Source organism: Neovison vison, chromosome 13 (genome assembly GCF_020171115.1).
Source record: "Neovison vison isolate M4711 chromosome 13, ASM_NN_V1, whole genome shotgun sequence".
Lineage (NCBI taxonomy): Eukaryota > Metazoa > Chordata > Mammalia > Carnivora > Mustelidae > Neogale > Neogale vison.
In genome coordinates, this window is record NC_058103.1 from 41,211,730 (window position 1) to 41,236,282 (window position 24,553).

Below are 24,553 nucleotides of genomic sequence, written 5' to 3' on the forward strand. Positions count from 1 at the left end.
GCTAAATATTCATCAAGCCACTGTGCTAAACAGTTCAGGTACATCCTTTTATGTAGTCCTCTCACAATCCTGTAGTGTAGACATAATTTTGTTCATATTTTATAGATGAGAAAAATCAAGGCTGGCAGAGGGTAATTGACTTGCCCAAGGTCACGGAGCTTGTTAACAGCAGAATCATTTCTTTCCTGAACTCGCATCCTGTGGATATTCCTAGCCTCATAACTGTCTCATTAGAATGAGTTTAAATGTATGTATTATACTATAAAGGAAGAACAGGTTTTGTTTTTGTTTTTGTTTTCTGAAACAATCTTACAGCCTGAAGGTCTTAGAGGAAGAATGGAAAAGCTACTCACCGACTTGCTGCTACTGTTGCCATGGGAACCTGAAAAGAGATTACATACACATCAATTTTACAACTCCATCTTTTAATAAGTGCGGAACATAACCACAGGCTGCTGACTCCTCGTGGAAAACTCCTTGAAAAATCCATCTAATCAAAAATCTCCACAGCTTTTCTAATACGAAAATCCCAATTCACACAGTAAGCTGAACTTTGCCAGATGGGGTGAGTAATGATTCTCTTGTCCTAAACTGCCGTCCATCCTCTGCCTATTGAGAAGTGAATCAAGCCAAAAAAAAAAAAAAGGAAATTAAAAAATAATACTGAAAAGCAAGAACAAGGGACTACAAAGCATTGGGTGCTTACGTCCTAAGAGCGAGATCAGGAGGTGCTGAAGAGAGAGCTATGGGCACTGATTTAAAGCATTGGTAAACATCACGGAGACAAATAGGCAAATGGAAATTAGTCGCTGACAATGGAGGCAGCAGCTTCCACTAAAATCAAAGCAAAACATTCCTCAAAAGTACAGACTTATCTCTGTTGACTATTTCTCTGATGCTGAGGTATAGACATTGTCAACTCAAAGTCGGCTATCACAGTAAGAAGAAATTCTGAAATTCAATAAAGCCTACATCTATTTACAAAGAAAGAGTGATGTTCTTGTTTACTAAATTTAGGCTCCTACTATGCCTTCCCAAAAGCTGATTTGAAAAGGCACAAGAGAAAACTGAAGCATGAATTGTAGGTACAGAAAAGTAAATTGTGATCTGCCAATTTTTTTTCATGACATACGACTCTGGCTCAGCCAGCAGAAATGATTTAGAAAATATGTTAATAACAATTTTGTTTGGTTGCAAATGGCAGAAGTCCTAAAGGAACGAAGGCTTGAACAGCACAAAAGTTGATTTCTCTCTTATTTAAAAGTCTGCATTGGTCATGTAGGGCTGACCTGGCCGTGCCACAATCATCAGAGACCCCGTTTCCCCCACCCCTTTTATTGTTCCACTGTTTGTAACCTGTGCTCCAAGATGGTTATTGGAATGGCAGACCACATGTTCACAAGAAAGACCACAGAAAGGGGGGAAAGGATGAAGGATGCCCCCTTTCCTTTTAAGAGCACTGTTCTCTAGTGTCAGACACTTTTACTTATACCCCACTGGTCATGTCAGATGTGAGTAGGCCGACTCTTGTGTGCCACAGACAAGCAGGTCCTCACATGTTGTATGACAATAGCCAGAGGAAGAATAGTTGCTCCCTGCAACTGTAACTCCAGGGGATCCCAGACTCGGGTATGGTTGATTTATTCATATGTCACATACGCATTCAAGACACAATTGTTAGTCGTACTGTATATGTGAGGCTTTGTGTTAGATTCTGGAAATAAGAAAGACAATAATGACACATTAATCATTTCAACACAATGTGTAAGGAATTTCACAGAGGTAAAAAAAAGCAGCTCTCTGTTGTATTGTAAGGAACTCTTTCAAGGAAACTTTCCCAGAATAAATGCTGTGTAAGGTAAGTCTTTTAAAAATATGACCTCGCCAAGTATACTGGTGGAGGAGAGCTGGGGTGGGGGTGGGGAGAGGAGAGTTGGAGAGTGTCCGAAAGTGGAGAAGGCATTCCAGGCAGAAGGAGGAACAGATGCAAATGTGACAAAATATGGGAAAGTATGGCTTGCTAGGGAGCTCTAGGCACTTCCACAGGACTTGGAATGGGGACGAGGATATAGGAAGGGAGCCAGGGAGGAGTGGTAGATGAGACAAATGGAGACAGGCTGGAGAGCGCATGCATTGTTCTGTGCTCCCCAGGAAGCAGTAGAGAGGTCTAGGAATCAGAGGATCACAATGAGTTTGTGTTTTGAATAACAACTCTAGAGGGTGTGTGGGTAAGTGGAAATCGAATGGAAGACGGGCACAACTGAAAGCAGAAAACCGTTCACTTATCAAACATTTCCTGAGTGCCAAGTCTGCACCAGGCACACAGGAAGTGCTAAGGATACCCAAAGGAGTATACCAGACACGGGAGCCCTCCAGGACCCACAGCAGAGGAAGGGACAGGAACAGGGGTTAATGGTCCTCTGTGACGCGTGTGAGCACGGGAAGGTGAAGGATGATCTGGGAGGGCAATGAAGAACGTGTCTAACCTTGCTGGGATGGGACCAGAAAATTACAGAGAAAAGTGTATGTTAGTTTGCAAAGACTGACTGGAATTTTGACAGGTAGTCAAGGACTGCAAAGGACATTCTTGGCAGAGAATGTGGTACCTACAAATACAAAGAGGCATGAGAAGAAGCTAGAAGTAGTTCAGGGTAGGGGTTCAGGATGCAAGTGTGGGTGGAGGGGTGGAAAATTAGCCCCAGATCAGGATGGAGACAGTTGGAGAGTCACACGATCAAACCTGATTAGTGATTATAGCAAATGTCTAGTTAGGAGGAGATGAGACCTTGATATAAAGTTGAGTGGAAAGAGCAGTCAGGGAGCTGCAGATCTCCCCTTTGCTCCCCCGATCCACACCATGCCCTCCTCTACTCTGCTCCATGGCCCAGGAGGCTGAATTGCGTGGATGACATCCATCTGCTCTCGTCCTTGGGCTTCCAGCTGGGTTTGGCCAACGAGGACAACAGAAGGACGTCAGCAGGGAGGAGAACTTGAGAGAGTGAGGTCAGGTTCCCTGCCTATGAGGTGACCCAAGGCTGACTTCATGATCCTGTTCAGCGCTCCGATCTCCAAGGAGCTCTCGTGCATTTCTTCTCTGCCCCAAGGCTCTGGCTTTCTTTTGTTCTCTTTGTCCCCAGAACCATTCCCTGGCCTTCCTCACTTGGGCATGGGAGGGGTAACAATGACGCACTACATTCAGGGTGTTATACTACCCCTGTGGTTTCCCTACACTGTGCTCTTTGAGAATAGCCCCTTTATTAAGTTCTCAAATTATGCACTGAGTGTGCCAACACTTTCCTGCCAGGATCCTTACTAATATAATCAGTAAACATCACCCTCAATTAAACTATTTCTTCACAACCCTCCTGACTTTTCTGTGAAATCTGGAGCACCCAGTTTTCCGGGGGGTTGGGGGTGATCAAACACCCAAGAAGCTTCACGGCTTTCCCAATACAGTTAGTTAATTTCGTATGCCAAAGATCACAGTCTGGTGGGTTCAGATGAATTCAGGGGAGTGAAACTAAATTCTTGCTACCAACCAGTTCACAAGTTGGGGGGGGGGAGATAAACTTGTATATAATTAACAGTAAAACCCACCAGACTAATCTCTGGCCTACTTCCTCAGCATGGTACAGTTTAAGCAAATAGTCTAGACTGAATGAGAATCATTTCCATGGGGATATATTGGTCAAAGGGTACAAACCTCTAGCTACAAGATTAACAAGTTCTGGGGATCTAACGTTTGGCATGGTGATTACAGCTAATAATAGTGTATTGTGTACTCAAATGTTACTAAAAGTAGATCTTAAATGTTCTCACCACAAAAAAAAAAAAAAATGGTAATCATATGACGGGTTGGAGGTGTTAGCTAATGCTATGTTGGGAATGATTTTACAATATTGAAACAGGTCAAATCAACATGTTGTATATCTTCAATTTCTACAATGTTGTATGTCAGCCCTATTTCAATAAAACTGGGGTTAGTAAAACTTAGGGTTAAAAACAAAAACAAAAACCGGGGCACCTGGGTGGCTCAGTGGGTTAAGCCTCTGCCTTTGGCTCCTGTTCTAATCAGTCAGCGAGGCTTGCAGTATAAACAGGCTGCCTGCAAATTCAACCCTCTGTGGGGAGAGGAAGTTTTCAGAGAAAGAATACTGGTGTAAGATGAGCAGACATCCCTAAAAGTATCTATTACACTAGTTTGTAGACCCTGTTTAGTCTTTTTTTTTAAGAGGCAGGGAGAGGCCCAGGGAAAGGGAGAGAGAATCTTAGGCAGACTTCACACTCAGGTGGAGCCTGACATGGGGCTCTATCCCAGGACCCTGAAATCATAACCTGAGCCGAAACCAAGAGACTGATTATTAACCAGCTGAGCCACCCTGGTGCCCCAGTCTTTCTCTAAATGAATAATTTCATAAGGCAGATTGTGATATGCTAAGAAAGACTGATTTAAAGTCTATCTTATCTTAGGGTATTTAATGTTGTTTTTTTTTTAAGAGAACAATAGCATATTTACAACTCAATTACATTTCTATTATGCTACTTCTAGTCAAATTAAACATTCCTTGGTTCCACAATGATTTTTCGGGGGGAGGGGTGTTGTCACACCTGCCACACAGCTGGGTCCAAGGACTGCCTGCATGCTCCCAGCATGCTCTGGGGTTAGTTACCATGACAACCAGTCTAAGAGTGTTTCCACCCTATCTACCCCCTCCAGGACAGACATTAATAGAATAGGCATATATGAGAAAGACTAAGAGACAGGTTGAATAAGCGTATGCAATTATTTTTATAGCACTGTGGTCCTAAATTATTCCTCATGTTAGTCGCCTTTGTAACACACGATGATTGGAGACAGATTATGATGTCTTTCCTGCTAAGTGTTTAGAGCACTTTCAAATATGCTTTCACATTATCCTCACAGCATCCCTAAGAGAGAAGAAAGTCTTATTCTGCAGGTTGGCAAACTAAGGCACAGAATGGTAAAGTGTCCATTCTGCATCCATAGGATGAGATGATACTAGAAACTAGGAGCTACTAGGTAATACTAGGAATTCAAGAATCCTACCTGTAAAATCTGCATTTTCATTACTCTTTTCTGCTCCCCTGTCTCTATCAGCTTTAAGCTCCAGAGAAAATCAAACTCAATACAATTTTTGATGCAACCTCATCCTCATTATAGTTTGTATAAACTGTAAAAATAACAAAAGTGGTAGAAGAGGGTAACTGGGGAGGGCAACTGAGTAAACTATTAAAGAAAAAGGCTGGTGAGGGGCACCTGGGTGGCTCAGTTGGTTAAGCCTCTGCTTTTGGCTCAGGTCATGATCTCAGGGTCCTGGGGTCGAGCCCCAAATTGGGATCTCTGCTCAGCGGGGAGACTGCTTCCCCCTCTCTCTCTCCCTACCTCTCTACTTGTGATCTCTCTCTGTCAAATAAGTAAATAAAATCTTAAAAAAAGAAAAAAAAAGAAGGTAGGTGGATATGAAGATTGGGAAACAGGAAAGTAAGTATATATGTTTCACCAAAGTTAAAATATTTCACCTCAATTTTCCTTCAAGGAAAGGAAACAACCACTCAGCTTTGGAATAACGGAAGGTTAATCCACTGGCATGAGGTGTGTTTGGGACTCAAGGAAACAATATGACAGGAATGATGGCCAAGACTAACAAGGGACATCTCGGATAGTGAGAGGAAAACTCAGGAAGTTGTGCCTCCCTTCCCCCAAAAGCAGCTAAAATAAGCCCACTTTTCACTTTTTCTGGGATTCTGCTTTTGGCCTCCATTGCCTCTGAGAGAGGAGACCAGGAGTGCCTCATGGGAAGGGATAAGAATTGCCTTTGAGAGATGGAAGCTGAGGACACATTAAAACCTACCAAAAGGTTGACTCCAGTGTTTGAAAGATTCTGAGATTCATTTCACGTCAATACTCCACGTGAAAAACTACAACCTAAGAAGACAGTGCTTTAGCCAGTGAATACAGAAGCACCAGAATGTGATTTCATGTCCCTGATGTTTCTCCAAAGCAATAACCTATCCCCACAAAAGTCAACTGCCGGTGGCATGCTACCGTCAGGAGCTTTACAAACCCAGAGCTTTGGTACCTGGTGTATTTATCCTTGATTCATACATGCATAGGCACACACACACACATACACACACACACACACACACACACACACACACACACACACATTTACGTTTGTTCCTTTTCTCTCTTATTTCCTTATCGTGCAACATAAAATGTATTGACTTTCTAGCATAGTATTTAAGTATTATTAATTTTAAATTATAGCATTTCAGTTACAGAGGAAAAGTGCATATCACTCAAGGGCTTTATCTCCCCTTCTGTGGAAGGGATTAGCATGTTTTCTGTTGTATACAGGATAGTTGCATCATGATAGGTAGAACTAGGACCCTGTTAATGACTTTATTTGGAGATTAAGTATGGTTTAAGGATTTGGGTATGGATGCCAAGTTGACAAGGGGTGGATTTGTGATGGTTAATTTTATGTGTCAACTTGACTGGTTAAACATAATTTCTGGGTGTGTTTATGAGAGTGTTTCCAGAAGCGATTAGCATTTGAATTGGTGGCCTGAGTAAAGAAAATTGCCCTCTGTGATGTAAGGGGGCATTACCAGCCCCTTGAAGGCCATTTGTGGGAGTGGTGATCTCTCCTGACTTCTCAGTTTCAGGAAGTGTTAATTCCCTCACATCACTTTACCTTATGTCCAGAATCATTTAGAAGAGTAGAATACTAGCCTAGGACCATCTTCTTTGTCTCTCTTCTGACCACCATCTCTGTGATAACCATTACCTATGTGCCTCGGGGCAACAAGCTCCAGCTGGAAACCCCACCTCATTCAAGCCCCAAAAGAGGAGCAGGACTCTGGAGTAAAGCTTAAGAGGTTCAAATCCTGGTTAGTGGTGAACATTCTGTTGACCAATAACATTTACAGTAAATGAACATGGGCAATGTTACTCTTCCTCTCTGACATTTAGAGTTTCTCTCTATAAACTACAATTAATAAAAGTGTCAACCTCATATGGATATTGTGAGGATTAAGTGAGATAATCCACATGAAGTTTGTCTAGGGGCTAGGCCACAGTCAGCACTTACTACCTGTTAGCTATGTATTAAAACAACTCTCCAGAAATCTGTCTCAGCCAGGAGTTGTGTCTTTGCTCATCAGACAGGCCTTTCTATCATACTCAAAGAGGGTGAACACAAAGGAAAGCACAGAAAACTAAGGACTGGAAAATGGTGAGGTTGTAGAAGTGGCCAATCAGGAGGAACCAATTAAATAGTTGCCCAAAGCATGTATAAAGGGTCTCTCTGGACAGAATGGAGTATAGTGTGTAGAAAGCAGTTAAATGGGAACAGTTTAAGCCTCTTAGGGCAAATCTAAGAAGGGACATATTAAGTGTATTCATAAAGATAGACAGACTTTGGAAAATATACTTAATTAAATGAAAGATTTGCATAGAAAACTAGTCTTTTCCCAAGCTCATTAGAATGGCAAGTCAATGATCCCTTAAGAAATTTCAAATGTTGCTTTTATATGGTGGGAAGATTGGGAGACTGAAAAAAACTCAAGACACTAGCAGTTAATCTGTGCCTTGCCCAGACCTCAAGCAGAACTCATGCATTTTTAGGAGGTGAAAATTAGACCCTATAGGAGAGTTCAAGAGACACAAGTGATATGCTTAAAACATTCCAAATGTATTTGCGAAGGAAGATTTACTCTTTGCTGTGTTCAGTATATTGCCTGGGGCAAGAATAATCTCTTCCTCAGGTCTCTGGTTCATGCTGGCTTTCTTTTTTTACATGCTGTCCTTCGTTTGCCACACAAAGATATTCCGAATCTGTCATAAACACAGACACTCCCCGTGCAGTATAATGATAAACTAGCTGTTGCAAAGAGCTTAGAAACCAGACAGAATGTTCCCACATATCTAACCCAAGTTATTTTCTGTGGCTTAACATATTTTCAATAGCAGTTCAACCACATGCTTAACTCCAACATAGAATTCCTTTCACCAGCTACAGAAAAAAATAATCAAAGAGTCTATTGCTTCTGTGGAAGTTCTTGTACATGATGCCAGGGGAATTATCCTTTCTCTCACTCCAACATGCTTTATGGGTTTGCCCCGACCTGGCTACACTGAACCCCACTAACATATGACTCTGTGTGCACCATGGCCGTGGAGGTTGAAAGAGTCCCAAGAGTGTCAGAAAGATGAGAAAGAATGCTTTAAAGCCTTGGGACCATTCATTATCCTGCAGGGGACCAAAATAGGCAAATCATTTCCCCTCCATGGTCTGCATTATTCCAGTCCCTTTCAAGGTACAGTAGTCCCCCCTTATGCCTGGCAGATACAGTCCAAGACATGGATGCCTGAACCTACAGATAGTACCATACACTATACAGACTATGTTTTTTGTTATACATATATGCTTCTGATAAAGTTTAATTTCTAAACTAGCATAGTAAGAGATCAATACAGTAACTAATAATAAAAGGAACAATTATAACAACATTCTGTCATAAAAGTTATGTGAATGTGGTCTCTCTCTTTCTCTCAAGATATCTTACTGGGCTATACCCCCCTTGTTCTTGTGATAATGGGAGATGATAAAATGTGCACGTGATGAGATGAAGGGAGGTGAATGAGGCAGGTATTTTGACATAGCTTTGGGTTATCACTGACCTTCTGACAACTTATCAGAAGGATCATCTGCTTCTGGACCACAGATGACCACAGGTAACTGAAAGCATGGAAAGTGAAACCACAGATAAGGGGGGGCAGGGAGCTGCTGTATGATTTCCAGCAACTGTGACAGTCTCTATCCTTTGGAACTTCTGAATATCCTGGGTCCTTCCAGTTGGATCATCAAGCTTCGGACCACAGAGATAATACAGCAAAATGCCAGCAGGGCCTCAATGTAGGAAATGGCCGCCATTGAACTCTAGCTCAGCCTACTGCTGCCTCAGTACTGCTGCCTATGATTAAGAGTTTGGGTTAAAAAAAAAAAAAAAAAAAGTTGGCCTTTTTTTTTTTAGAAGGTAGAGTGAATCGGGTTTGGATTCTGAATTCTGAATCTACCTCTCACTGGTTCTAAGAACTTGGACAAGTTATTTGATTTTTCTAAGCCTCAATTCCTCATCTATCCATTGAAGAGAATGATACAGCTACCTCTATGAGTGCAGGAAAATTAAGTGAGATCATTTATGTAAAGAATTCAATAAGAACAATAAGCAGGCAGTACGTACTAGCTATAGTCAGAGAATCCTGCTTTGGAGATGCAGTCTGACTTTCCCCCTCTCAAACATTCCTTCATTCATCAAATGAGTATTGATCCATTTCAGATATTACAAACCATCCACAGAGTTCCACCGGCTAGACATATGAGAGATCTGGGTCAAACTACATACAAACATTCATAAATTTGAGATTATGTATTGAATCTTGTAGCAGATTATCTTTTTCTGACCCCTGAGAATTATTCCATCAGACTGCTGGGCTCAGTCACATAAAAACCCAGGAAGAAAGTCAATCAGAAATGTATATAAGAAGATGAACAAATTACCCACAAACACATTAAAAGGTTTAACCTTACTAATGATGAAATGAATTACAAATAATCCAATAACAATATTATACCCATCCAAAATGTGAACATTTGAAATGATAATGTTCATGGGTCCCTGGCTGGCTCAGTCAGTTAAGCACCTGCCCTCAGCTCAAGTCATGATCCCAGGGTCTTGGGATCAAGTCCCGCATCAGGATCCCTGCTCAGTGGGGAGTCTGCTTTTCCTGCTGCCTGCCCCCCAACTCATGCTCTCTCCCTCTCTCTCTCTCTCAAAAATAAACAAAATCCTAAAAAATAATAAAAGTGATAATATTCAGTATTATCAGAAGTAGTATCAGATATGCTGATAAGAATGTAAATTTTTGGAGTATTTTATTAATATACAAGGACCAAAAGTTGATATCTTTTGACCCAATAATCTAATGTCTGGAAATTTATCCAGAGATAATACTCAGAAATACAAACAAAAATGTATATATGCAAGAATGGTCAAAGCAGTATTATTTTGGGGTGTTTGGTTGGCTCAGCTGGTTAAGCATCTGACTTGATTTTAGCTCAGAGAGTGATTTTTGGGGTCCTGGGACCTAGCCCATGTAGGGCTCCCACTCAGTGGGAAATCTGCTTGAGATTCTCTCCCTCTCCCTCTGCTCCTCCCTGCTCACTAGCATTCTCTTTCTCCCTCAAATAAGTAAATAAGTCTTTTTTAAAAGTATTATTTTAACATTAATTAATTAATTAGATAAATAGCATAAATAACCCCAAATAAGGAATTTCCTAAATAAATTATGATAATTCAATACAATAAAATACCATGTATCCATTAAAAATCATGTTTTCAAAGAGTATTCAAAGCCATGGGAAAGCACTTACAATATAATGTTATTTTTAAAAATTGTTTTAATGTAATGCAATTCTTAAAAATTGATTATAAAACTTCCAAATATATAGAGAAAATTAATAAAAGAAAATACGGTAAATGTTAACTGTAAATATCTATAATGAAGGAAGCAGAATCATGTTTATTTTCTTTTGTATGGTTTTTGTATTTCAAACTTTCTGTAGTAAACACGCTCTCCTTTTATGGTCAGCTTTTATGTTTGTATGTATGCTCCAGTTTCTCAGAGACTTCTTACTCTCCGTGGATTTATTTACACTTAAATGTAACCTTCTAGAGAAACAAATCCTCAGCCCCAAAGAATAACCCTACTCTAAAACTCCTAGTTCGCAGGCTGCTCTGGCCAGTAGAAGAAATACTTGAGGTGGTCAGTCATTCCTTCTTGACCCCTCCCACCCACATCACAGTATGTGGGAGGGGAGCTTTAGGCTCAAAGGCTGATAAGAAAGTGACAAAGCAGCAAAGACAAGCCAAGTAGATGAAAGCATTGTCATCAAAGTCCAGGAAGTTGTAGCCATGCCATTGATTCCCAATGCTAGGAAGGTGGAAGAGTCCAGAGGTTGAGAATATTTTCAAGCTACCTTCCTCAGGAAAGGCCTGATCTCAGAAGAGAAAGTACAGAAGAACAATCACAGCTCCTTGAAGTCATCCTTTGACTTACTGTCTAGCACGGACCCAAGAGATGAAAGACAAAAAGAGATACAATACTGTGCTGGGCCTCATGGTTTCTGAAGGCATGTTTCATCAACTTTGTGAAATTGTAGTATTGTTCATTGTTGTTATTTAGCACCCATAGAGTATTCTATTATTCGGGGCATCTTGCCAACAATAATTAGTAATTTTTCTCATCACTCTGAACAGCATTATTAGCGTCATTATCCTCTGAAATATACAAGAATATTATGAAAGCTGATGCCACAGCAGTCACTGGCAAAGCCAAAATTAAACTTATTTTCTGGCTTCTTGATTAATAGCTAGAAGACTCAAATAATACAGAATTGTCCCACTAGAAGTAAAAGGGATGCATTATTTATATGTAAGATAAATAAGTTGGTTGTGATTTTGCTCCTCTCAAATAAAAATTATTGTGTATTCTTTTAATTAAGTAATACAATTATACTGTCTGAGTTGCAATTAGTGTCTTCCTTCTCTGGCTTTCCAAGGAGGGCCTAGCTTCTATTTTAGTTTCTTCTGATTATTTCTGTCCATGGCTCTTGCTGGCTTTGGTGTTAGTCATCTGTTGCTGCATAACAAATTACTCCCATAATTTAGAAGCTTAAGACAACAAACATTTATTATGTCACATAGTTTCTGAGGGTCAGGAATTTGAGAGTCATTTAGCTGGGTGGTTCCGGCTCAAGATCTCTCTATGAGATGCACCCAAGCTGTCAGGAAGGCTGTGGTCATCGGTAATCTGACAGCTTGATTAGGGCTGTGGTTGTTGACCTCAGTTCCTTGCTGGCTATTAGCAAAAGGTCTCAATGCCTGCCCTGTGGGCCTCCTCCTTGGGCCACTCACAACATGGCATTGAATGGCTTCCCCCACACTGAATGACGAAAGAAAGAGTGAGATTGCAAGACAGCAACCAAAATGGAAGTCACACGGGTTTTAATAGCCTGTTCTTGAAAGGGACATAACATTGTTTCTATCAGATACTTTTGCTTACACAGAGTAACTCCAGTAAAATGTGACAGGGAACCAAACAAGGGCATGAACATTAAGCATCAGGGATTGCTGGGGGGTCATTTTGGATGCTGCCTACCACAGCTTTTATTTTATTTTATTTAAATCTTTATTAGAGAGAGAGAAGCAGAAGGAGAGGGAGAGAGAGAATCTTAAGGAGGCTCCATGTCCAGCATGGATCCTGGATGCAGGGCTAGATGTCACCATCCTGAGATCACAACATGAGCCAAAATGAAAGGTCGGACCCTTAACCAACAGAGCCTCCCAGGCTCTGTCTTGAAGAAAATGTGATTTGTTTTTTTGTTTCTCCAATGGTTTCTTCTTGTCTCAGTGGTAGCAGAGCCTTTCACATTCTTTCACAACCCAATCAGCAGCAGGATGATAATCAAGAAAATTCATTTAAAGTACAATCTTCCAAAATAACTCAAAAATATTTTTTAACTAAATAAATTTTGATCATTTTAATTAGCCTCACTGGCCTTAAGACTGTGGATCTATCATACTGACATTATTAGAATTTTTGGTACATTTTACTTGAGTTGGATTTCTGAGGGGAAAGAGTAATGTTATCCTAATAGGAAAAGCCATTTGAGAAACTAGAATGGCAATGAAATATAGTAATTAAGGCTCAGTTCCTAAGTCATGCTGGCCTGTGCTCAAAGCCCCGTTCTGCCCCGCCCTAGCTATTTGACTCTGGACAAACTGAGCCTCAGAGTGTCAGTTTCCTTATCTATAAAATGGGCACATTCCAAGTTCTGTTGCCTGAAATCTGGGCAAGTGCTTAGCCAAGTGCAATCACTGTCAATAACGAAGATTTCATGTTTTGGCCCAGTATCCACACACAGCAAAAGGCTCTTGAATAAGCTTTTTCCATCTTCATTGACCCCTCCCTCTCCTTTCATCTTAAGGAATTTATTTAATCCTTTTTGCTTCCTATAGAAGGTAGATGTTTCTTAAGAGATTCTTCATTTTTTATTTTTCAAGGCTGTGACCAGCAAGGGAAAGTGGTGAGTAGGTGTTTTATTTCATTTTTTTTTTTAAATTAATTTTGAGAATCCGTCAGAGTCAGGCATTCAGAAACTAGACTATCATGGACTTTGAAGGTCGTTCCCTTACCTTTCCCCTATTCTGTGCCCCGTCCGTCGCCCAGCATGGAGCAAATACGTGACCTGAATTGAGGTGACAGCTTTCACGTGGAGAGCTAGCACGGGGAGGTCCCAGGAGAGGTGAGCAGCTACAGTGTAACAGGAGGCATCTATTTGTTACCAACTACACCGATTCTCCCTGCTTAAGTCTTGAGCAAGGTCATTATTCTCAACTCGCGACGCATGGGTGCACAGCAGGCCCAGCTGATGGGGCACGAGCCATTAGTATTCTGCACGTTCCATCGGCTAAATTTGCCATTTCATTTAGAATGCTTCTGATTGCATATTTTTTTACATTCCTGGCCTCCTCAGAGAAATGAATGCCACTGTTAGTGATCTGACAGGCAGCAGAGCACACAGCGATGCATTTTGTCATCAAACTAAAGGGGAAACTTATTAAAACACTTGGCTGTCAACCATGAATTTGGTCAGAATCACTTAAGTTCTTAAAGTACGTTTACATGCAAGAGCCAAATATAAATAAGTAAATCAAGGAAGTATTGTGGTAAGGGGGGGTAGATTTTAATAAATTAGAATTTACCAAAGAGACTGCTTTCTTCTCTAATTATGTCCAAATAAAAGTTCAATGAATGCAGACATTTTTTCAAGGTACAAGATCATCTTCTGGCTATTGAAATGGGCATCACATACTTTGCAAACCTCAGAAACTCTATGTTTTAAAGTATGTACCTTTAAAAGATAATTAATATTTATATTTTATTATATTCTTCTCAATATCTCTTAGATGTGATAGGCCAGAAGACAGCTGAATAGTTACTTCACAAGAGAAATAAATGAGGAGCATTGTTTTATGGGCTGTGAAGGGAATGTAAAATTTGTACTCCTATCAGTGGAGCTACTAAAAAATGGAAATTTATGATTTTTGCCCCCCAGAAAAACCTCATTAAGCTCCTTGAAGAAATAGAAACCTCATGAGCAGTAATCAAAGCATATGAAGCCTCCTGAGTGGTTAACAGAACCCACTTCATCAGACAATTCCACTGAGGACAGAGTTGCCCAAGGACATCCTTTTTATGGAATTTATTATGAATTAAAATTCAGCTGCAGAGAGTGACTGAGCTAGAGAGCTTAAACACTAGACTGTATCCATGAGAATCTTCCTTGAGAACCATACTGGCCTTTCATCATTGTCAAATCCCCAGGAACAATAAATAAGCCAGAGGCAGACTGATGTGCCCCATTCAAGGCAAATCCATGCATAGCATGCTCCAGACAGGCAGTCAGTGGAAGGCCCCTCTACTGGAGGCCAATGCAGCTAGATATTGCAAGTCAACACAAGTCAGTTCGATTTAGAACCACAGTCTGGGCGTGTGTCACCTTGTCCTAAGCAGACCTTCCCAGTTTCCACGAAGACGACTGCTTATACGTGAGTTTCGAAGCTATTAGCCTGATGAAGGAACATCTGACAGAAGAAAAATTCATAATACTTTGCTTTTCAGGACATCCTGTGGGACCATGTATTAGTTTCTTAAGGTTGCTACAATGAAGTACCACAAACCAGGGAGCTTCAAACAACAAAAAATTGTCTCACAGTTCCAGAAGCTAGAAGTCTGAAATGAAGGTGTTGGCCGGGCCAGGCTCCCTCTGAGATCTCTAAGAGAGAATCCTTCTTTGCCTCTGCTCGCTTGACATTTGCTGGCAATCCTTGGCATTCCTGGGCGTAGAGGAACATCACTCTAGCCTCTATCAACATCAACCTTTGCTTCTGTGATCACATGACTTTCTTCTTTCCGTGGGTCTTTGTCTTGGCATGGTGTTTTCTTTTCTTTTCTTTTTAAGACTATGCATTTATTTATTTGAAAGAGAGAGAAATCACAAGTAAGCAGAGAGGCAGGCAGAGAGAGGGGGAAGCAGCCTCCCTACCAAGCAGAGAGCCTGATATGGGGCTCCATCCCAGTACTCTGGGACCATGACATGAGCCGAGGGCAGAGGCTTTAACCCACTGAGCCGCCCAGGCACCCCAGTGTCTGTTTTTCTTATAAAGACACCGGCCACACTGAATTAGGACCTATCCTAATGACCTCATCTTAAATTGATCACATCTGCTAAGACTTGATTTTCAAATAAAGTCACATCACAGGTTCCGGTGGTTAGGACTCAGTATAACTTATAGGAGACACTACGCAACCCCACCAAGAGGCCACTTTGGTTGACGGAGACTGAAGCAATTCATTTAGATGGACAGGATGCAGACTATGAGGGAACTGGTGGCAGAAGACAAAGGATAAGATTGTTAGAAGAGTGTGACCAATAGTAGTGGATTGATTAACACTATAAGTAAACTGAAAGCTAAGTATCCATTGGATTTAACAGCAGGGAGTTTTGTGTCTATAGAGTGGTGAGGGCTAGGACCCTATTACAATGGGTAACAGAGTAAGGAGCAAATAAGGTCATGAAGACCATGAGTGTAGGTAAGTCTCTTAAGAAATTTAGCTGTGCAGAGATAAGAGACAAGAAGGCTCTTGGAGAGAACGCTGATTGTATGCAGGGCTTTTGGTGTCAAGAATTTGGAAGCGAATCACATTTACTGGTGCTCCTCTATACTGAATGGCCACTGATTCATACACCTGCCACAAATGAAAAGGCTAGCACATGCACACTGGTGGTGAAGATTTTATTTGAGAGCTCACTGCTCCCTGCTTATAAAGAGATGGACAAGGTGTGCAAAGAGGTGGTTTGAATTGGGAGGGGCTTGTTAAGTAGGCTTAACAGTGAGGTTCATACTTTCCTCTATAAATGGTCATGAAAACTGACTCCTAGTGGCACGTTTGGCTAAGTCCATGACACCTGTTTGTATTAAGGGCCCAATAAACTCTCTTGCGATCTGCAAGTCATCTGCCTCTTTCCTTCACTACCCGTATCAGTCAGGGTTCTCCAGAGAGCATCAACAGGATCTATACGCACATAAAAAAGATTGATTTTAAGGGATCAGCTCATTGGACTGTGGGATCTGACAAGTCCAAAATTTGCAGGGCAGGTCAGCAGGTTGGAAACTCAGGTAAGGAGCAGATGCTGCAGTCTTGAAATAGAACTTCTCCTCTGAGAAATCTCGGTTTTTCCTCTTAAAGCCTTCAACTGTTTGGGTGAGGCCCCACCCACATTAGCCAGGGTACTCGCCTTTACTTAAAGTCAACCAATCATCGATGTTAACCACATTTACAAATACCTTCACAGTGACAACCAGATTTCTGTTGGATTGAACAGCTGGACGCTATAGCCTAGCAAAGCTGATCCGTGAAACTAACCATCACATCGTCTTCCTAAGGACTTCTGAGGGGCCACAGCTTCTGAAAAGGCATACCAGTTCTGACCACAGCAATAAGGCAAATGTCCACTTTAACTTTAGAGGCTTGGATTTAGGCATTTACAGAACAGTATTTTTTATTATTTTTTTCAGGATTTGATTTATTTATCTGACAGAGAGAGAGAGAGAGAGATGAGCACAAGCGGGGGGAGCAGGGGAGGGAGAAGCAGGCTCCCCACTGAGCAGGGAGCTTGATATGGGACTCAATCCCAGGACTCTGAGATCATGACTGGAGCTGAAGGCAGATGCTTAACCGACTGAGCCACCCAGGTGCCCCTAACACTATCTTTTTTTGAAGATTTTATTTATTTACTTGACACAGAGGGAGAGAACGTGCACAGCAAGGGGAGCCGCAGAGGGAGAGGGAGAGGAAGAAGCAGGCTCCCTGCTCCATCCCAGGACCCTGGGATCATGACCTAAGCAGAAGGCAGGTGCTTAACTGACTGAACCACCCAGGCGCACCCAGAACAGTATTTTTGTAGCAAAATCTATATGGTAAATGGAGTTATCAGCCACAAATAAAACTACTAAAGACAATGAGTCCACAGAATGATAGATGCTTGCATTCTTTCTAAAAATAAAATTAGAACGGGACACCTGGCTGGCTCAGTGGGTTAAGCATCTGCCTTCAGCTCAGGTCATGATCCCAGGGTCCTGGGATCGAGTCCCATGTTGGTCTCCTTGCTCAGCAGGGAGCCTGCTTCTCTCTCTGCCTCTGTCTGCCACTCTGCCTACTTGTGCTCTCTCTCTCTCTGACAAAAAATAAATAAAATCTTTAAAAAAATATTAGAACGATGATGTGCTTTAGTTTATTCACAGTATAAAAACACCAGACCCAGTCTGTGGCAATTAGCTCATTATCTTATAGTAACACTACCTATTACTTTCTGGAGGTGTCATTAACCTTCTTTCTCCTTAGAGGAGAATTTAATACAAGGCAGCTCTGTCTCTCTCACCATTCAGCGGAGCATTTAATTATCAAAGGATCAAAAGCATCTTGTTAGAATGTTTCCATGCAGTGTGGACTCCAAGGGAATTAGGAAGGACAATTTAAGTGTAATTTCCTGAAAGAAAGGGCTGTCAACAACAACAACAAAAAAAACGAGAGCACAGAAGATGACAGCTTCAGAACTGTACCATGTCTCTTTCTATATTTCTATCACAGAAAACTCTATTAAGATAACTTACATCAGGAAAAGCATCAAAACAAAGCAAGAATGTTTTTCTACATGAACTGAGCATGTGAAAATATCACCAAAGGTGCTTACTCCAGAATGCCATATACTGTTATTAGCCTTTAACATTTTAGTTCAGGTCATGTATCAAAAGACTGTTATAGATGGTGAAACACACACACACACACACACACATGCACGCGCACACGCACACAAGTGTCTCCAAACTCCCGCAATTATATGAGGTTTAAGATCCTTCATTCCCTAATCATATTCCTTTCACTCAGAAATGGTTTTATTACAGCTTCTCTTGAGATCTTTTTCTTGAAACTGAAATGACATAATACGCCAACAGAAAGATCGAAAGCTCACAGTTGAATATAAAAGGGTGTCATTTATAACTCATCCTTCCAAGACAAAACCAGCTCACCTTTGTATCAAAGCTTGCAGGGTGTGTGCTGGGGCTAAAACAATGCAGAGAGCCATTTAACGTGAGTCCTGGAAAGAAATCCTGGAGTCGCCTTTTCTGTTTATTTTTCCCATCTCCAACCTGCACATAGGATTAAAAGATGTCACTCAATTACATTTCAATTTTTCTGCCAGCTGCATTCATTACAAAATTTCAGAAATGTTCCAGGAAGGGTCATTTATTGAATGGATGTTAAATTTGCCACTAGAAATTGACAAGTACCCAGCAGCATATTTTGTTCTCTCTCAGAGATAATTTATTTCAAAATACTGTGTTTTTGATAAGTGGACCGTGTTTGGGACTTTAGTGTATCACAGAGACTATAGTAATTCCCCCTTACGGTGATTTAAATGCTTTTATTATTAGGTCTTATAAAGAAAAAAAAATGTGGGTTATATTAGTGAAGGGGATTATTTTTTATTACATAAATATTTTATGATATCCATTTTCCATTTCTTGCCCTGACACTTTATTACTACCCACTCTTATTAATTCCATGCTTGATATAAATTAAATGTGAAATTTTGATGTGTGCGGTTGCAGGGCCTTGAGGGCATAAAATCCCTTCTCTAAAATTACAATTACTTAACTTCTCCTAGGATTAATATGCCTCACCACAGTCCCTGAGCTATCCAAGAAAGAGATCATTTGGAAACAGAGCAGCAGGCTTCAGACGTGACAACTCACAACCTCGTACTTAGGCTGTTTGTGGGAACTCCAAGACAGAGTTCACCACGAAATTTTTCATAAAGAGCTTGTAAAATTGAATCCAGTCAAACTCTCCATTGTTCAGGGGCTGGTACTCTTGCCTGGGGACCTCATTACTTGCTGGCACCTCTGTGCGAAGCTAGATTGGCCTCGGGAAGGTGGAGAAACTGACCCACACCATGGTCACCACTTGTTAGCAACTTGCAGGAAATGCAGGCATGGCAGCTGAAACGCGCTCTGCCTCCCTTGGGGACTTAGCCAGGCTCTCCTCCTCTCGGATACGTTACAAAATCGATTGGGCTGTTGCTATTTTTCCAAGTTTCTCCCAAAAGAAAAAGGATAAATACATTTAGAAATGCTTAAACCAACACAATATGATTAGGAACAAGGAGGATGACGGAGTAATAGGGTAAAGAGAAAGAACACTGGAAAGATAGGCTGGATAGCATGTCAAAAAGACAGGGAGCTCAAAAGTGCGGATGTTTTTGCAGGCCCTAGCTCTTAAGTAGCTTACAAACACCTTTTTAAAGGAAACAATTACCCACAGTGTTAACTTATTTCATGAAATAAATATATGCATGCACAGATATACATATGCACACCCATATCTACATATTGTACACACATACATACATAATATAAACATGTGTGTATATGTATATATAAAAACTCCCCATTATGTGTCCTTCGTGGTTGACTGAAGCTCTTGGCTAACTTTGCATAATCTTCATTCTGGGGTCCAGGCTGAAGAAGAAATCCCTTTCTACAATATTGCTGGGCTCATGCCAGAGAGAAAGAAGGGAGAGGGTCAGATAGGCAGCAGATCTGACAACCTCCACTGGAAAGCGGCACATTTATTCACTTCCACCCACATTTTTTTTTTTTTTTGCTAATCAAGTGGTACAGCCCAATCTATCTGACTGAGCCACCCAGGCCTCCCGGTACAGCCCAATCTAAAGTCAGGAGGATGGGAAGTGTAATTTTCCCACAAGAAGGGACCCTGTAGGGAGAGAGAGGAAACACTCTTCAAAAATGTGTGAAATTCTATGTGAAATGGAAAACTCGGCCTGATCTCTTTTTGCTTAGAGATTTCACAGGAATCTAAATCATAACAATTCTCTAGGAAATATAGAAAGCCAATTGAGTTCAAATTAATATTTATTTATTGTGTTAAATGTTTTACTGAAAGGAAAACACCATGCGCTATGAGAAAATTGTTACAAAGAGCTAAGGTCTTGTTTCGGTTTGGTTTTGTTATTTTTGCCTCATGTTTGAGAGTTAGTTAGGCATGCCTGGTCTGGCATGGGACACGTAGTGGGTTACATGCTCCCCATTTTTCTCTACTGGAGCCATTGAACTGAAAACCTGCCTACAAACAATTTGCTGCCATAGCATTTGGCCTTCACATGGATCAAACTCATTACAAATTATGTCCACTTCTGTTCATTTTTCATTAACATATGACATTTAAAGTCATACAACTTGGCGCCAACAAGATTATAAAGATATCTGCAACCCAGACAGTGAAATTTTATGATGGTGATAAGACAGTCCTTTGGATGATCCCGAATAGACTTCTACTATTTTTTAATGATTTTTGTGGTTGTTATTAAAACACAAAACTCAAAAAAACTCCCGGACAACCTAAACATGAGCTCCCTCTTCCCATAAGAGTGTCACCCAGGGGTATGGGGACACTGTTATGTCGGGGAAAGGAGCCACCAAAGAATTTGATGCCAAGGACTCTTAAAAATAAAATTTATTTCTGAGAAAGATCATGCTTAAGCAACCAATGGGCACCAGTTAGAAGGCATGACGATACAATGAGTAGGAAAAGCCAAGGCCTGACTTTAAAGGTAGTTATGAATAAAATTAAATGATGGAAACTCAATGTTTAACATGCCAGCCAGCTATGAAGTCTGGAGAAGAAAACTTTGAAAAATCAGGGAGAGCTGAAGGGGGAGAAAAAATTCACCTGACTTCTGGTACATGAAACTTCTGCTCCGGTCTCCCGAAACCGAGAGAAACTCTTCACTAACAAATATGTAGATATATGATTAATCACAAAAATTGGAGAGAACACCGAACAGAGTTTAAAAGAAAAAAAGAAATGAGTTGCAGTGTGAGCTTTGCCACTCCGTAGTCATATCACTTTGGGGAAACAACAATCTGAGTTTTTAAGGAGAAGATTCATGAGCAGCCCTGTGGATTTCATAAGTGGTTTAGACAGTAATCTACAAGGAAACACATGAAAGCAGTTTTAAATTCAGTTCAACATACACCTCCTGGGTATCTACTACGCTGAGAGAGGAACTTGGAAATGTGCCAAGTGCTGTACAAATATCAGTTATCATGTGAATTTTCTTCCCTGTTCCTTCTGTTCCCGGAGCCTGGAGAACTCAATAATAAAGTAATAGAATGGAAAGTTTTGTATGGAACTCATCTGAATGGGAGCCAAACCCTCTTTCAGCATAATAAGGTACAGAACACAAGCTAGAAAAAAACCTCTTACATATAAGCAATCTGATTTCCTTTTGAATCTGTCCTTTCCTGTTCCGTCACACCCTCCGTACCAGCTTCCACATGGCCCCATCAAGCCTCATACCAGAGGATGGCCACGATGCCAGGGGCTGTGACACAGCAGGATGAAGAAAATTAAAGGAATAAAACAGGCCCCCAGGCCAAGGGACTGAGCTGAGGAAGCAGAAAAGGAAAGAGGAAGTGTGTTTAAGGGGGTGTTCTCTGCTTCCAAGGGGAGCAGCCCCCTATGGCACCTGGAGAGCCCATGAACGGGGCCCCAGACCTGTGGATGACACATAGATAAGTCAGGGAGAAAAGAGGCTCTACATTGGTCAGACAGTTACTGGATCAAAAGAACATGTTGCACATCCTTTGGGGGTCTGTGTGTGCATTGACTCAGCTGAGGTGAGGCTTAGCCCCTCCCCACCCCACTCACCAGCAGATGCCGGGATTCTGACAGAGGAAAAGGACAGGATTCAAGTAAGTCATGTGGGATCCAACACTAGCTGACCAGTGAGACGTTCTTCTGACCTTCTCATTCCCTCCCACCTAGACAAGGAACACAGTGTTCCTATTACACGGTTATTTAAAATCCACATACCCCCACCCCCACCACAGTATAGTAGACTATCCTCAGGAAGGTTCAGAAACTGCTAAACATTGACATAAGCAAAGAACAAAGAGCTTCTTGTGGGAAAGCAGGTTTTAGACTAGCAAGATTTATCACTGTTTGATGAGTTTTATCTTCTATATTTTGATTCCTGACTTTTCTGTAGTTTTCTGAGACGATTAAACTGAAAGTAAATGTGGGTTATTGGCTACTAAGCCTTGTTAAAGGAAGTATTAAAAGGAACTGTGGTTAAACTACTGGTCTTCCTTCTCACAGAGGGCAATTCAGCTACATACAAGGACACATTGTGGACTTGAAGTAAATCAGATTCAGCAACTTTTTAAAAGGTGGATTTGAAATCTGCAATGGTAGCTAGGGAAGTAAAACACTGGAGAATCCTGAGGCCGACTTAGAAATCATAATATTTATCAAAACCCTTATGTCACCTTAGCCTTCCAGTACAAAAGGTCATATAATATTACCCCTTGAGCAAGACAGAATGTTGTTCAGTATCTGAAATGAAACACGAATAGGGTTATAGAACTTCGCAGGAGTTTCACAATGATTATAACAACACTGTTCTCTTGGAACGTTAAGACCGTTCTTCCTTTTCATAGATAAGCAACTTAAAGGACTATCTTCTTCATCAACACCTTCTGAAGCCTCGAGACACTTCCCCAGATAGTGTAGGTCCCAGTGTATCACTCCAGGAACATATGAGAACAAAGCTTCTGATTACTGTCTGCAGTGGCCTCACGTGCACCTGTGACTTCAGGAATGCTGGACACCCTGGGAGGCAAGGAACCCACCAACAGTATTAGCTCATTTCTAAAAGAGAAAATTGGATTAAGAGAAGTTGAGTGTGTTGCCAAAAATAATTGAGCAGTTATCGAATGAGGTGTGAGCAGATCTAGTTGTTATGGTTCATTTCATCTACTGGGATAAATTGGACCTCCAGCATGGAACTGCATTTTATTTTATTTTTTTTATTTTTTTTTTTTTTTAAGATTTTATTTATTTATTTGAGAGAGAGAGTGTGAGAGAGAGCATGAGCGAGGAGAAGGTCAGAGAACGAAGCAGACTCCCCATGGAGCTGGGAGCCTGATGTGGGACTCGATCCTGGGACTCCAGGATCACGCCCTGAGCCGAAGGCAGTCGTCCAACCAACTGCGCCACCCAGGCGTCCCCATGGAACTGCATTTTAAAAGATCAGATGCCACTACCACAGTGATGGAAGGTAATTCTAAGAGGTATCAATTTTAAAGTTAGAAGATTTTTCAAATCTTAAAAAATAAAATAAATAAAAAATAAAAATTGTGGATCCTGAAAAAATATGAAAAAAATCTAAGTGAATCTAATAAATTTAAGTAGTGGGAGACTATTGACTGAATAATAGGGTTCTCACTGTAATACGTGTGTATATTTAACGTCATACTAATGTGTCCCCCTGAACATTTTTATAGATATCATTTTTTAAAAAGTTTAAAAATCAGGTTGCATTTCAAATCTCCAAGGGAAACTCACTATTGAAAGAAGGAAGCCTGTGTAAATCTTTTGTGTACATGTATCCTTTTTAGAATTTGAGTCATCGCTCCCTCATTTGGAGGCTTTATAGGCTTAGATTCAGCACATTTGTGTTTCCTGATAGCAGGGCTTGCCCAAAGTTTAAATTAACAGGAAGATACTATTTTGTTACAGTGCACGTTTGGCAGATGTATGAGGGTAGAATATATTCATAAATGGCTTTTAGTTGTATTGTAGTCAATGGTCTGAGAGTAGCAATTGATACCAAGGCAATATTCTTTTTTCTCCTAAATAAAATCTCATAAACATATTTTTAGACCATACTCATCTGCTCCCATGGCCTTAAATTGTTAGGCATGTCTTATATGCATGGGTTGGCTCTTGGAGAGTTATCTTTTTCAGATATCTGCCTAATTGGTAGCAGCTGTTAATCAAGCACATTGTCACAAATCCTGTAGTATAGCATTCATCCTAAAGGTTTGTAGTTTTTTTACATTTTGAAGGGAAGCCATAGGCCTTAGGGAACATGGAATGGAGTAGATTTCAAGTAATTATATTGAGTCAATGCAATTCGGCCTGAAATATCTGACTTGAATGTTTATGTTGATCGAACTCCCTGGGAAACTGTCAGACCTTATCAACACTTTGTGTTGTTCACACATAACCCAAGAGGAAATGTCCCTTTAGCACTCTGGTCACAGGCCTTGGGAACAAAGAATTGAAAGCCAGAGTGCTCTAAGTGGAAGGTTGGTTTCAGCAGACTGGGGTTTGAATCAGCTCTCTATCATTCATTCTTTACACTACTCAGATACTTTTAAGTGTCTAGACACATGTCGTGCTATGTTAGATGCTGGGATACCCAGGAGAATAAGGCATAATCTGGCCTCAAAGGCTACCCTCTACCTG

At 40.9% G+C, this 24,553-nt stretch overlaps 1 long non-coding RNA gene across 1 annotated transcript in view; it reads right to left on the minus strand.

The window, feature by feature from the left end:
* Positions 1–353: 353 nt before the first annotated feature.
* Positions 354–24,553, minus strand: part of LOC122893880 — a 110,562-nt gene continuing 86,362 nt past the window's right edge. Inside the window, exons 2-3 of the long non-coding RNA XR_006381707.1 lie at positions 18,247–18,366; positions 354–382 (exon numbers count right to left, since the gene is read on the minus strand). This is a non-coding gene — a long non-coding RNA (uncharacterized LOC122893880). The remainder of the gene's footprint in view (positions 383–18,246; positions 18,367–24,553) is intronic.